Genomic DNA, 15,819 nt, shown 5'->3' on the forward strand with positions numbered 1-15,819 from the left:
AAATGTCCATGCGGTTTACTTTATGTGGGAGAAACAACTCAGAAGGTAAAAGATAGAATCGCAAGACACAAGTATTCGATTTGTGACAAATTGGATAAACTTCCATTGTCTAGACATTTTACAGAACACAAACACACAGTATCTCAGTTAAGATATATGGTCATTGATGGTGTACCTATGAATAGACGAGAGGGTGACAGAGAACTTATTCTGAAAAAACGTGAAGTTTATTGGATTAACCGTTTAAATACGATACAGCCTAAAGGGTTAAATGCCGATTTTGATCTGTATTTATTTGTTTAGATGTCACTGCGAAGAGATCTTCATGTTTTTTAAAGAAGTCATAAAGAGAATTTCTTCTAGGAAGAATATCTTCTTTGTGAACAAACTTGAGTGTTATTCTATATATTATGTTTTTTTGGGTTTTTGATTTAATGATCATTTTTTGTTGTTTTTTTTCCTTTTTTTCCCTTTTTTTCTTTTTTTGGCAATGGAATAATGGCACCCGTTGACAATTGATTGTTCCAACCACGTAAAAAAGAGAAGAGATGATTAGTTTTAAAAAAAACCTGTTATCAAATGTGGGTTGATTCCAGCTTAATTAAGTGTAATTAACAAACTTATGTATATATATAAACATGTGATATATGTAACCAGTTGCAGACATACGATTGTGAGAAAGGGTGTTATCTGTGAAAGCCCGAAACGTCGCAGCCAGCTGCATCTGGTATCAGCTTGATGTCTATGTAATCGTTGTGATTTTTTATGGAAATAAATTTCCTGTGCAGCAATCCTGACTCATCGTTTCTACATATCGGTCCGTGGGAGGGACCAGATTGCTAGCACGGATAAGTTAGTGCACCTCACCCTGCATATGGTGATATATATATACACACTGTATTCAGTTTAGCTAGATCCGTTCCTGTTATCTTCCTACTGACAGGCAGGCTTGTCTTGCTACAGTATTTACAGCTACCTGAAGAAAATTGCTAGTGTTCTTTTGCTCCTATTAGTACCACTGTCAGGCAGCTAGACTATTTACAGTTAGTGTAGTGCGTCCTCCTCACAGTGTTCAGTGAAAGCTACAAGTTAGTTTAGTGTGACCTCTGCACAGTGTTCAGCTAAAACTACAAGTTAGTGTAGAGCGTCCTCCTCACAGTGTTCAGCTAAAGCTACAAGTTGGTTTAGTTTGACCTCTGCACAGTGTTCAGCTAAAGCTACAAGTTAGGGTAGTGCGTCCTCCTCACAGTGTTCAGCTAAAGCTACAAGTTAGTGTAGTGTGACCTCTGCACAGTGTTCAGCTAAAGCTACAAGTTAGTGTAGTGCGTCCTCTGAACAGTGTTCAGCTAAAACTACAAGTTAGTGTACTGTGACCTCTGCACAGTGTTCAGCTAAAGCTACAAGTTAGTTTAGTGCGTCCTCCTCACAGTGTTCAGCTAAAGCTACAAGTTAGTGTAGTGCGACCTCTGCACAGTGTTCAGCTAAAGCTACAAGTTAGTGTAGTGTGTCCTCTGAACAGTGTTCAGCTAAAGCTACAAGTTAGTGTAGTGCGTCCTCCTCACAGTGTTCAGCTAAAACTACAAGTTAGTTTTTTGCGAGCTCTGCACAGTGTTCAGCTAAAGCTACCTGTAGAAGGTTGGTGGTGTTTTCCTGATCCTATCACTACCGCAGGCAGCTAAATAAGCTACAAGTTAGTTTTTTGCGAGCTCTGCACAATGTTCACCTAAAGCTATCTGTAGAAGGTTGGTGGTGTTTTCCTGATCCTATCACTAGCGCAGGCAGCTAAATAAGCTACAAGTTATTTTTTTGCGAGCTCTGCACAGTGTTCACCTAAAGCTACCTGTAGAAGGTTGGTATTTTCCTGATCCTATCACTACCGCAGGCAGCTAAATAAGCTACAAGTTATTTTTTTGCGAGCTCTGCACAGTGTTCACCTAAAGCTACCTGTAGAAGGTTGGTATTTTCCTGATCCTATCACTACCGCAGGCAGCTAAATAAGCTACAAGTTAGTTTTTTGCGAGCTCTGCACAGTGTTCACCTAAAGCTACCTGTAGAAGGTTGGTGGTGTTTTCCTGATCCTATCACTACCGCAGGCAGCTAAATAAGCTACAAGTTAGTTTTTTGTGAGCTTTGCACAGTGTTCACCTAAAGCTACCTGTGGAAGGTTGGTGGTGTTTTCCTGATCCTATCACTACCGCAGGCAGCTAAATAAGCTACAAGTTATTTTTTTGCGAGCTCTGCACAGTGTTCACCTAAAGCTACCTGTAGAAGGTTGGTGTTTTCCTGATCCTATCACTACCGCAGGCAGCTAAATAAGCTACAAGTTAGTTTTTTGCGAGCTCTGCACAGTGTTCACCTAAAGCTACCTGTAGAAGGTTGGTGGTGTTTACCTGATCCTATCACTACCGCAGGCAGCTAAATAAGCTACAAGTTAGTTTTTTGCGAGCTCAGCACAGTGTTCACTTAAAGCTACCTGTAGAAGGTTGGTGGTGTTTCCCTGATCCTATCACTACCGCAGGCAGCTAAAAAAGCTACAAGTTATTTTTGTGCGAGCTCTGCACAGTGTTCACCTAAAGCTACCTGTAGAAGGTTGGTGGTGTTTTCCTGATCCTATCACTACCGCAGGCAGCTAAATAAGCTACAAGTTAGTTTTTTGTGAGCTCTGCACAGTGTTCACCTAAAGCTACCTGTAGAAGGTTGGTGGTGTTTTCCTGATCCTATCACCACCGCAGGCAGCTAAATAAGCTACAAGTTATTTTTTTTCTAGCTCTGCACAGTGTTCACCTAAAGCTACCTGTAGAAGGTTGGTGTTTTCCTGATCCTATCACTACCGCAGGCAGCTAAATAAGCTACAAGTTAGTTTTTTGTGAGCTCTGCACAGTGTTCACCTAAAGCTACCTGTGGAAGGTTGGTGGTGTTTTCCTGATCCTATCACTACCGCAGGCAGCTAAATAAGCTACAAGTTATTTTTTTGCGAGCTCTGCACAGTGTTCACGTAAAGCTACCTGTAGAAGGTTGGTGTTTTCCTGATCCTATCACTACCGCAGGCAGCTAAATAAGCTACAAGTTAGTTTTTTGGGAGCTCTGCACAGTGTTCACCTAAAGCTACCTGTAGAAGGTTGGTGGTGTTTTCCTGATCCTATCACTACCGCAGGCAGCTAAATAAGCTACAAGTTAGTTTTTTGCGAGCTCTGCACAGTGTTCAGCTAAAACTACAAGTTAGTGTAGTGCGAGCTCTGCACAGTGTTCAGCTAAAGCTACCTGTAGAAGGTTGGTGGTGTTTCCCTGATCCTATCACTACCGCAGGCAGCTAAATAAGCTACAAGTTATTTTTGTGCGAGCTCTGCACAGTGTTCACCTAAAGCTACCTGTAGAAGGTTGGTGGTGTTTTCCTGATCCTATCACTACCGCAGGCAGCTAAATAAGCTGCAAGTTATTTTTTTTCGAGCTCTGCACAGTGTTCACCTAAAGCTACCTGTGGAAGGTTGGTGTTTTCCTGATCCTATCACTACCGCAGGCAGCTAAATAAGCTACAAGTTAGTTTTTTGCGAGCTCTACACAGTGTTCACCTAAAGCTACCTGTAGAAGGTTGGTGGTGTTTTCCTGATCCTTTCACTACCGCAGGCAGCTAAATAAGCTACAAGTTAGTTTTTTGCGAGCTCTGCACAGTGTTCACTTAAAGCTACCTGTAGAAGGTTGGTGGTGTTTCCCTGATCCTATCACTACCGCAGGCAGCTAAATAAGCTACAAGTTATTTTTATGCGAGCTCTGCACAGTGTTCACCTAAAGCTACCTGTAGAAGGTTGGTGGTGTTTTCCTGATCCTATCACTACTGCAGGCAGCTAAATAAGCTACAAGTTAGTTTTTTGCGAGCTCTGCACAGTGTTCACCTAAAGCTACCTGTAGAAGGTTGGTGGTGTTTTCCTGATCCTATCACTACCGCAGGCAGCTAAATAAGCTGCAAGTTATTTTTTTTCGAGCTCTGCACAGTGTTCACCTAAAGCTACCTGTAGAAGGTTGGTGGTGTTTTCCTGATCCTATCACTACCGCAGGCAGCTAAATAAGCTACAAGTTGCAGATGCAGGCCAAAAGATGCCATGCGGTGCTTGAGCTGGTGTGCTTGGGGGGACAGGAGCCACACTGGGGCAGAAGTTCTGTCAGCTCTGCAGGGGCAGGTTCAGAGGTGGATGATGCCACGCAAACTTAAGGCAGGAATGGTGGTTTGCGACAATGGCACCAACCTCCTCTCTGCCCTCCGACAGGGAGAAATGACCCATGTGCCCTGTTTGGCTCACGTCCTTAACTTGGTGGTGCAGCGGTTCTTGGGCAGGTACCTGGGCTTACAGATGTCCTGAGGCAGGCCAGGAAAGTCTGTGTGCATTTCCACCACATAATGCCAGTGCTCGGCTGGCAGACCTCCAAAAGGATTTTAACCTGCCCAAGAACCGCCTAATCTGTGACATGCCCACCAGGTGGAACTCAACGTTGGCCATGCTGCAGCGGCTGCACATGCAGCAGAGGGCCATCAATGAGTACCTGTGCGACTATGGCACCAGGACAGGGTTAGGGGAGCTTGTTTTTTTTCCCCACGCCAGTGGGCCATGATCAGGGATGCATGCACTGTCCTGTCACCATTTGAGGAGGCCACGAGGATGGTGAGCAGTGACAGTGCATGCATCAGTGACACTGTCCCCCTTGTCCACCTGTTGGAGCACACGCTGCGTAGAATAATGGACAGGGAACTTGAGACAGAACAGAGGCAGGAAGAGGAGGACTTCCTTAACTCTCAAGGCCCCCTTTATCCAGACAGTGTTACTGCGTGCCCGCCGATCACACAGGAAGAGGAGGAGGAGGAGGATTGTGTCAGTATGGAGGTGGAGCCTGGCACTCAGCATCAGCAGCAGTCTTTAAGGGATCAGTCCCAAGAAACACATGGACTTGTACGTGGCTGGGAGGAGGTGGCTGCGGACCATGTTGTCCTTAGTGACCCAGGGGACTCCGGACCGAATGCCTCAGCAAACCTACGCTGCATGGCCTCCCTGATCCTGCAAAGCCTGCGGAAGGATCCTCATATTCGTAGTATCAAGGAGAAGGACCAATACTGGCTGGCAACCCTCCTTGATCCACGTTACAAGGGTAAGGTTGCGGACCTTATCTTGCTGTCGCAGAGGATGAAACATCTTCGGGAGGCCTTGCAGAAAGGTCTGTGCAACGCGTTCCCAGAGACTGGGAGGTTACAAACTCCTGTTTCTGGACAACGTGTTGCTGAGGCTTCGGTCAGTCAAAGAAGGAGCGGTGGAGAAGGTGGCTGTCTGACTGATGCATTCAGACAATTTTTTAGTCCGCAGCCCCAAGGTATGATCTGTTCCAGCAACCATCGCCAGCGTCTGTTTTACATGGTGCAGGAATACCTAGGGGCATGATCTGACTTGGACACCTTTCCCACCGAAAATCCTCTGGGTTACTGGGTCTTGAGGATGGATCACTGGCCAGAGCTTGCACAGTATGCAATTGAGCTACTGGCCTGTCCTGCATCCAGCGTTCTTTCGGAACGCACATTCAGTGCTGCTGGAGGCTTTGTAACCGATCACAGGGTGCGTCTGTCCACCGACTCGATCGACTGACCTTCATAAAAATGAATCAATCTTTGATCACCACCAGCTACCAAGCACCTGATGCTGATGTAACCGAATAATTTTTTTTTGAAATCTCAGATCCCTTCAAAGACTGCCTATGCTGATGCTGAGTGACTATCCTGAGTAATTATCCTCTTCCTCCTCAATGATCACGCTGATAGCTTGTAAGAACATTTTTGGTTCTGGGCACCGCCACCAGTGCCTAAGGCCCAATTTTTCAGCCCCTGTTCAACAGGGGCGTGTAATTACAATTTTTGATGCAATACTTTGCAGCAGGGCTCGTTCCTGCATTCCAAGTAGAGTATCTGTGAGGGGTTGCAGTGTTGTGGCACCAGCATCAGTGCCTAAGGCCCAATTTTTCAGCCCCTGTTTAACAGGGGCTTGTAATTAAAATTTTTGATGCAATACTTTGCAGCAGGGCTCGTTTCTGCATTTCAACTAGAGTGCCTGTGAGGGGTTGCAGTGTTGTGGCACCAGCACCAGTGCCTAAGGCCCAATTTTTCAGCCCCTGTTTAACAGGGGCGTGTAATTACAATTTTTGAGGCAATACTTTGCAGCAGGGCTCGTTCCTGCATTCCAACTAGAGTATCTGTGAGGGGTTGCAGTGTTGTGGCACCAGCACCAGTGCCTAAGGCCCAATTTTTCAGCCCCTGTTCAACAGGGGCATGTAATTACAATTCTTGATCTAATATTTCACAGTAGGGGCCGGTTCTGCACCCACCAAGAGCTAGTGAGGACAGTGTTGTGGCACCAGCACCACCACCACCACCACCAAAGGCCCAATTTTTCTGCCCCTGTTCAACAGGGGCATGTAATTACAATTCTTGATCTAATATTTCACAGCAGGGCCCTGTGAGGGCTTACAGTGTTGTGGCCACAACAACACCTAAGGCCCAAATTTCTGCTGAGTATATAGGGCAGGCCCCTACTTTCAAACATCCAACTTACAAACGACTCCTACTTGCAAACAGAAGGAGACAACATGAAGTGAGATGAAATCTACCCCTAGGAAGGGAAATTCTCTCCTGTAAGAGTTAATATGGGAAAAACATTTCTCCTTTCCACTGATGCTTTATCACCAATCCTTGTTTCACAAAAATACCCAAATTTTCAAAAAACATTTGTCATTGGGACAAAAAGTGAGGTGAAATCTTCTGAAGAGGAGCACAGACAGCAAAACAAATGTCACAGGGGTGATAACCCTTCCCTATGTTTTCCAAAAAGCTTAAAATAGATTTTTTGGCTGGAGCTAAACACGTTAAAAATTTACCAGTTCAAAATTACAAACAGATTCTACTTAACAACAAACCTACAGTCCCTGTCTTGTTTGCACCGCCTGTATACTGCTGTTCAGAGTACAGAGCCTGTATACTGCTGTTTCCTTTTTTAATTTGGGTGCGGGGTTCCCCTTAATATCCATACAAGACCCAAAGGGCCTGGTAATGGACTTGGGGGTACCCATGCCGTTTGTCTCACTGATTTTCATCCATATTGCCAGGACCCGACATTACATTAAAGCCACAAGCAGTTTTAAATGACTTTTTTTCCTTTAAAAATGACATTTTGTGCAGGGACTGTTCTAAGCACGGGAAACACTCGCCACTTCACAGGCATACTATAGACACCCCCCAGGTGCAATATTTAAAGGAATATTTCACTTTTTTTTTTTCTACTTTAAGCATCTTTAAAATCACTGCTCCCGAAAAAACGTCCATTTTTAAAAATTTTTTTTGCATTGATACATGTCCCCTGGGGCAGGACCCGGGTCCCCAAACCCTTTTTAGGACAATACCAAGCAAATTAGCCTTTAAAATGAGCACTTTTGAATTTGAACGTTCGAGTCCCATAGACATCAATGGGGTTCTAACGTTCCTGCAAATTTTCGGTCCATTTGCAGGTTCTGGTGCGAACCGAACCGGGGGGGATGTTCGGCTCATCCCTACTGATTGGACTTGATTAGGAAAGCCACACACCTGTCTATATAAGACCTTACAGCTCACAGTGCATGTCAGAGCAAATGAGAATAATGAGGTCAAAAGAACTTCCTGAAGAGCCCAGAGACAGAATTGTGGCAAGGCACAGATCTGGCCAAGGTTACAAAAAAATTCTGCTGCACTTAAGGTTCCTAAGAGCACAGTGGCCTCAATAATACTTAAATGGAAGACGTTTGGGACGACCAAAACCCTTCCTAGAGCTGGCCGTCCGGCCAAACTGAGCTATCCGCGGAGAAGAGCCTTGATGAGAGAGGTAAAGAAGAACCCAAAGATCACTGTGGCTTAGCTCCAGAGATGCAGTCAGGAGATGGGTGAAAGTTGTAGAAAGTCAACCATCACTGCAGCCCTCCACCAGTCGGGGCTTTATGGCAGAGTGGCCAGACAGACGGAGGCCTCTCCTCAGTGCAAGACACATGAAAGCCCGCATGGAGTTTACTAAAAAACACCTGAAGGACTCCAAGATGGTGAGAAATAAGATTATCTGGTCTGATGAGACCAAGATAGAACTTTTTGGCTTCAATATTAAGCGGTATATCCTGGATGAAAACCTTCTCCAGAGTGCTCAGGACCTGAGACTGGGCCGAAGGTTTACCTTCCAACAAGACAATGATCCCAAGCACACAGCTAAGATAACGAAGGAGTGGCTTCACAACAACTCCGTGACTGTTCTTGAATGGCCCAGCCAGAGCCCTGACTTAAACCCAATTGAGCATCTCTGGAGAGACCTAAAAATGGCTATCCACCAACGTTTACCATCCAACCTGACAAAACTGGAGAGGATCTGCAAGGAGGAATGGCAGAGGATCACCAAATCCAGGTGTGAAAAACTTGTTGCATCTTTCCCAAAAAGATTCATGGCTGTATTAGATCAAAAGGGTGCTTCTACTAAATACTGAGCAAAGGGTCGGAATAAGGGTCTGGGACCATGTGATATTTCAGTTTTTCTTTTTTAATAAATCTGCAAAAATGTCAACAATTCTGTGTTTTTCTGTCAATTTCGGGGTGCTGTGTGTACATTAATGAGGAAAACAAATGAACTTAAATGATTTTAGCAAATGGCTGCAATATAACAAAGAGTGAAAAATTTAAGGGGGTCTGAATACTTTCCATCCACACTGTATTTAAAAAATGGCAGCTCTTTTAATAATTCAGATCCCCAGCCAATATTTTGCCCCCCCACCCCACCCTGGCGCCCTAGGCAGCCGCCTGACCTGCCTATTGCTAGCGCCAGCCCTGTTCACTTTGCAAATAATACCCAATCACATGCATGGAAAATAAACAGCATTTTGGCTTGCACATGATTGGATGATAAAAGTTAGCAGAGCTTCTGCTCATTTACCAAGCTCTGGAGTAACTGCACTTTGCAAATTGCACAGTCTAATTGCCTTTGAAAAACAACCCTATTATTTTATTTGTAAATAACTTGGCAATGCTGTGCACCAGAATCATATTTTTAATGTAATTTTCAACAGGGCATTTTTCAAAGTTCAATTGCACTCTGCAAGTGCAGTTGCTCCAGAGCTTAGTAAATGAGGGGGAGCCCTGCTGACTTCCATGATCCAATCTTGTGCAAGCACAAATGCATTTTTTTTTATTTTCCTTACAGGTGATTGAGTATTCTTTGCAAACTGAACCTTTAGCTCATTTACCAAGCTCTGGAGCAACTGCACTTGCAGGGTGCAATTGCACAGTCTATTTTCCTTTAGTAAATCAACTCCAATGTGTGCATTTTATCTCCATTAATACTATTTATTTTTAAACTAACTGCTCAAAAAAAGAAAGAAAAGTGTGTTTTGTTGCGTTTTATTGTCTAAGGATTACGGTCAGGCAACACTGCACGCAAATTAAATTTATATAATTTTTTTCACAGAAATACAGCTTTCTTTTGGTGGTATTTGATCACGACTGGGTTATTTTTTATGTTATATAAACGGAAAAATACTGAATGATTTGAAAAAACAATACTATAGGGTAAAGAGCTTGGCTATCTTTTCTTGTAGTGTTGGTGGCTGGATTGGTTTACTCGCATCCTGGCACAAGAGAATTTGAATGTTTTGTTTCCACAAGCACTTTCGTTGACTTTTTATCACTTTATTATTTTTAAGATAAAAAGGACTTTTTTGGGGACTTTATTTCAAACATAAATTGAACGTGTTGTATTGTGGATTTATAGGGATATTACCTATGTTTTATAAACACTGAGGACAGTGCTTTGCATGTATGGCTTTAGATTATTATTAATATCTGTATGTGGGTATTTATGTTGGCAGCTTTCTGTTTACATTTTATTTAATGCTGAGTTGTTATGTGTAACACATTTTCACACATTGTGATTAGCTTTTTGTGTTTATTAGCGCAGAGTTTTTGGTTTTTAATATACATTACAATCACTTCCCATAGATTCACTTTGCACAGACAAACAGCTATTTCTTCAGACTAACAAAAGGTAGGAATCTGTAACAAAGTTTGTTAACTCCTTCAGATCCACGCTATAACCGAATGACAGCTACAGCACGGATCTACTTTGCTGGGAGGCCATCAATAGGGCCTCCACACTGTCATCACAGATCGGAATAAGGTGCTGATCCTGGCCCCTTACCACGTGATCAGCTGTCAGCCAATGACAGCTGATCACGTGATGTAAACAGAAGATCGGTAATCGTTTTTTTTTTCTCCTCACGCTGACACCGTGAGGAGAAAAACGAGCCGATCACCGGCTTCAGTGCAAGGGATATCGGTCCCAAAGAGGAAGCAGTGAAGCCGCCTCTTCTGTGCCCACCAATACCACCTTCCAGCGCCCACACAGTGCCACGAATCTGCATAAGTGCCAGCAATCAGTGCCACCTATAAATGCCCATGAGTGCCACCTATCAGTGCCCACCAGTGGTGCCAATCAGTGCCACCTAGCAGTGCTGCCTATCAGTGTCACCTACCAGTGCCGATCAGTGCCCGTCACTGCCACCTATCAGTGCCCATCAGTGCCACTTATCAATGCCCTTCAGTGCCGCCCATTAGTGCCCACCAATGCCACCTATCAGTGCCCACCAGTGCCCCCTTTTCAGTGTCCACCAGTGCTGCCTATTAGTGGCCATCAGTGCCGCCTATTAGTGGCCATCAGTGCCGCCTTTATCAGTGCCCATCAATGCAGCCTATCAGTGCCCATCAGTGCAGCCTCATCAGCCTACGTCAATGAAGGATAAAATTACCTGTTTGCAAAATTTATGAATATTAAACAGGTTTGTATTTTTTTTAAAATTTCGGTCTTTTTTAATTTTTTTAACAAAAATAAAAACCTAGAGGTGATCAAATACCACAAAAAGAAAGCTATATTTGTGGGGGAAAAAATGATAAAAATTTCATCTGGGTACAGTGTTGTATGACCGCGCAATTGTCGTTCAAAGAGTGACAGCGCTAAAAGCTGAAAATTGGTCTGGGCAGGAGGGGGGGGGGTTTAGGTGCCCAGTAAGCAAGTGGTTAAAATCCTTGCAATGTACATAGATCACCCAGAGGGGAATGTTTTTTCCTCAGCAAAAGTGGAGTTACTCTTTAAGTTACACTAACAATGTGTGCTGGGGGTTCGCAATCCCATGGGGCCACTTTGATTCTTGTGGCCCAAACATTCTTGCGTAGGGGAGAAAGATCATTTTTTTTACTCAATGTCAGATTGTGTAACAGGAATATGGAGGAGGAAAAGTATGTAAAGTGCCTAAAGTGGGTAACAATATGCTTAAAGTGGTTATAAAGGCAAATGTTTTGCCCTTCTGCATTAAGGTATAAAACCTTTCAATGGCTGTTCCCCTCAGCCCCCCTTAAACACTTACTTGAGCCCAATCTTGATCCAGCTCTGTGCCCGTGTGCAGCAGCTCTTCTCCCCTCTCTCTCTTCTCACAGGAGACTCGATTGTGCAGCGATTTTACTGCAATTTCAGGGAAAGCCTGTGTAAACTTGAGGTCTATGGACCTCAACTTGCATGAAAGTCAGACCAAAGTAGTACAGGGACTACTTTGAAGTCGGCACAACTTGAAGTCGCACATATATGAAATGTACTCATTGGAAATCATGGGATATGACTTATCGCAGGACAAGTCACACAAGTGTGAAAGGTGCCTAAACCCCAAAACAAAAATGTAATACATTGCAGCTTACAACTCCTTAGAAGTGGTGGCTGCATTCCTTTTCTTTTCTTAGGCTATTTTCGCTCTGTTTTCACCTAGTGATCTGGCCAGTAACACACCTCCTGTATTAGCGTGCCCCCATTCGGGATGAATGAGCAAAGGAGGATCAGTGGACAACGGTTTTCTTGATCTGTAGGGAGGGGGGTGTTAGAGGTACTAGCAGATTTAGATACACTAAACTAGTCATTCTGGCACCCAGGATTGGGCCAGCCTCTGTAAGCTGAGCTGCTCATTCTGGGGATTGCTGTGATCAGGCAGGTACTGTAGGTGTCATTTGTTGCAGAAGAGACATTGCAGTGGAACTTTAGTCCCTTTTTAAATTAATAGGTTTAGTTCCACTTTAACCGCTTGCCGACCGTGCTATAGCCGAATGACGGCTACAGTGCGGCTCAATAACTCTGGGAGGGAGTACATTGATGTCCTCCCAGAATCCTGCTCTTGCGCACCCGTGAATATCCGTGACCACCATGGATCACGGTAAACAGCCGCTGATAGCAGCCGTTTACCACGTGGTTGCTCCGTCAAATGACGGAGTGATCATTTGTAAATAAACCGGCGTCACGCCCGGTTCCCCTCTCCCCTCTCTGTACAGATCAGTACAGTGCGAGGGGAGAGAGGAGAGATCGGTGGCAGCAGCGCTGTGGGCTGCATCTGTAGTGCCCACAGCGCTGATATGTGCTCATTCCAGCACTCATCCATGGTCATCATAGCCATCCATACTCAGAATACTCATCCATCCATCCATGCTCAGCCATCCATACTCAGCATACTCATCAATCCATCCATGCTCACCAATCCATACTCATCCATCCATACTGAGCATACTCATTAATCCATCCATGCTCAGCCACCCATATTCTTCCATCCATCCATACTCAGCATACTCATCCATCCATCCATGCTCAGCCACCCATATTCTTCCATCCATCCATACTCAGCATACTCATCCATCCATCCATGCTCAGCCATCCATCCTCAGCAATACTCATCCATCCATGCTCAGGCATCCCATCCACCCCCATCCATAATTAGCCATACCCAGCAATACTCAGCTGTACCCAGCCATGCTCAGCCGTACTCAGTCGTACCCAGCCGTACTCAGCCATCCCATCCATACCCAGCCATACTTAGCCGTACCTGGCCATACTCATTTATGCTCAATCATCCCATCTATACTCAGCCATCCCCATCCACAGCTCATCCATCCCCATTCATGCTCATCCAGGCCACATCCATGCCACTACAGTGCCTCACAAAAGTGTAATAGGTAGTCAAATTAGATTTGAAACTTATGCCCCTAGGACACCTTACAGTGCTCCCTGCATGTTGGGCCTCTCTATATGGCCATGCTGTGGAAAAGTCTCCAACATATGGTATCGCCATACTCAGGAGGAGTAGGAGAATCTATTTTGGGGGTTAATTTTTGGTATGTACATGCTATGTGTAAGAAACATTGTGTAAATGGACAACGTTGTGTAAAAAAAAAAAAAGCGTTTTCATTTTCTTTACACATTTTCCAAAAACTTGTAGAAAAAAATGACATGTTCAAAAGACTTGATATGCCTCATAGATTATACATTGGGTTGTTTTCTTTCCAAAATGGGGTCATTTTTGGGGTGTTTCCATTGTCCTGGTGCTCCAGGGCCTTCAAAAGTGTAAGAGGTAGTCAAGAAATTATATGTGTAATTTATGCTCCAAGAACGCCTGATGGAGCTCCCTGCATGTTGGGCCTCTGTATGTGGCCACGCTGTGTAAAAGTCTCACACATGTGGTATCGCTATACTCAGGAGGAGTAGTAGAATGTGTTTTGGGGTGTAATTTGTGGTATGCATATGCTGTGTGGGTGAGAAATAACCTGCTAATATAACAATTTTGTGAAAAAAAGAAAAAAAAATCTTGATTTTGCAAAGAATTGTGGGAAAAATTACAACTTCAAAAAACTCACCATGTCTCTAACTAAATACCTTGGAATGTCTACTTTCCAAAAATGGGTAATTTGTGGGGTATTTGTACTTCCCTGGCTTGTTAGGGTCTCAAGAAATGAGATAGGCCATCAGTACATCAGGTGTGATCAATTTTCAGAGATTGGCACCATAGCTTGTGGACTCTATAACTTTCACAAAGACCAAATAATATACACCGATTTAGGTTATTTTTACCAAAGATATGTAGCAGTATAAATTTTGGCCAAAACATATGAAGAAAAATTACTAATTTGCAAAATTTTATAACAGAAACTAAGAAAAATGCATTTTTTTTTTACAGAATTTACGGTCTTTTTCTTTTATAGCGTAAAAAATAAAAAACCCAGCAGTGATTAAATACCACCAAAAGAAAGCTCTATTTGTGTGAAAAAAAAGGACAAAAATTTCATATAGGTACAGTGTTGCATGACTGAGTAATTGTCATTCAAAATGTGAGAGCACCGAAAGCTGAAAATTAGTCTGGTTAGGAAGGGGGTTTAAGTTGTTAAATCAGAACTTTACTGATAACAGTTTGATAACAAATAATGTTCTTTAATAAAATAACATACATTCCACGTTGAAATTAAGGTTACCAAAATTAGCATGTGCTGTAAATTGCCTCTAGTTTTGATCCTGTTTCTTCTTGCTGGAGGCCACCATTTTGTTGAAGCCCAGAGCAGTCACTTCCTTATTGTAATCTCTCCCTCTCTCTTTTGTCTCAAAAACCAGATGTCACTTTCTGTGATTAAAATATGTACATTTCCAGCCTTTATTGTATGTCTTGGCTTAGCTAGATAGGAAGGCTCATAGAAGATTTACAGTGCTGAAAGGGGTTATAAACCCTCATGTTTTTTCACCTTAATGCATCCCATGCATTAAGGTGAAAAAACTTCTGGCAGTCACCCCCCCTCCCCCCCGTTTTAGTTACCTGAGATCCGTAATTCCCAGGACGGAGACACGCTGTTTCTCTCTGCACGGGACCCCGGCTCTTGATTTAATTAATTGATAGCAGCGCAGCCATTGACTCCCGCTGCTGTCAATCAAATCCAATGAAGCGGGCACCAGGGGGCGGGGCCGAGTCGGCATTCGTGTCTATGGACGCCGAATGCTGGACTCTGGAGCAAGGTAGGGGGTTATCTAATGTGGGGATAGGCCGTGAGAGCTGCCGGGGCAACCCAGAAGTCGAGGAGTGGGGCCACTCTGTGCAAAACAAGCTGCACAGTGGAGGCAAGTATGAAATGTTTGTTATTTTCAAAAAACAAAAAAACGAGTCTTTACAATCACTTTAAGTTCACAGGCTGCCGATGAGGGATTAATGCGAGATAATCAGGGAGGTAAGATATAATACTATTCATTTTACAATATAATACTTTTTTTTAGTTTTGGAAAGAGTGGAGAGGGATTAGAATACTTGTTATGTTTTTGTTGCTACATCTATCCTCATTGGGAAGATTCACCTTCTCTATTTGTCATGTTTATCATTATCATTGAAAGTGAAAGTAAAAGAAAGTCCCCAGAACAGTAATAGAAGGGAAGTCTTCCAATGGAGACACTGGTTCTGGTGACCTAGGAAGCTCCAAGAGATTCCCTTAAAGAATAGTTCCGCCCCCTCCCCAAAACGAAAAAGTCAGCAGCTGCAAATACTGTAGCTGCTAACTTTTACTATTAGGGTACTTACCTGTTCAGGCATTCAGCAGTGTCCTCGCCTGAGCCAATTCTTGAATCAGTTCTCGAGTGCTGCCTCTGCCATCTTGGCTAAGGGAAACCGGCTGTGAAGCCTTTGCAGCTTCACAGCCAGTTTCCTACTGCGCATGTGCGAATCGCGCTGCGCTGTCTCAATGGGCCAGCTGCGAGGGAGGAGGAGAGGCCGAAATTCTGGCTCACTTCGTCAAAACCAGGAACCCGCTCCCTCACCCCCCTCAAAATGTGCCAATTGTGGTAGTGGAGAGGGGGAGGAGGCAGACAAGCGGAGCTTCTCCTTTCTTTTGGGTGGTGCTCCACTTTAATTTGCAGGGATATCCTCTCACTTCCTGTTTTGGCTATGGGGAAA

Source organism: Aquarana catesbeiana, linkage group LG06, assembly GCF_042186555.1.
Source record: "Aquarana catesbeiana isolate 2022-GZ linkage group LG06, ASM4218655v1, whole genome shotgun sequence".
Classification (NCBI taxonomy): domain Eukaryota; kingdom Metazoa; phylum Chordata; class Amphibia; order Anura; family Ranidae; genus Aquarana; species Aquarana catesbeiana.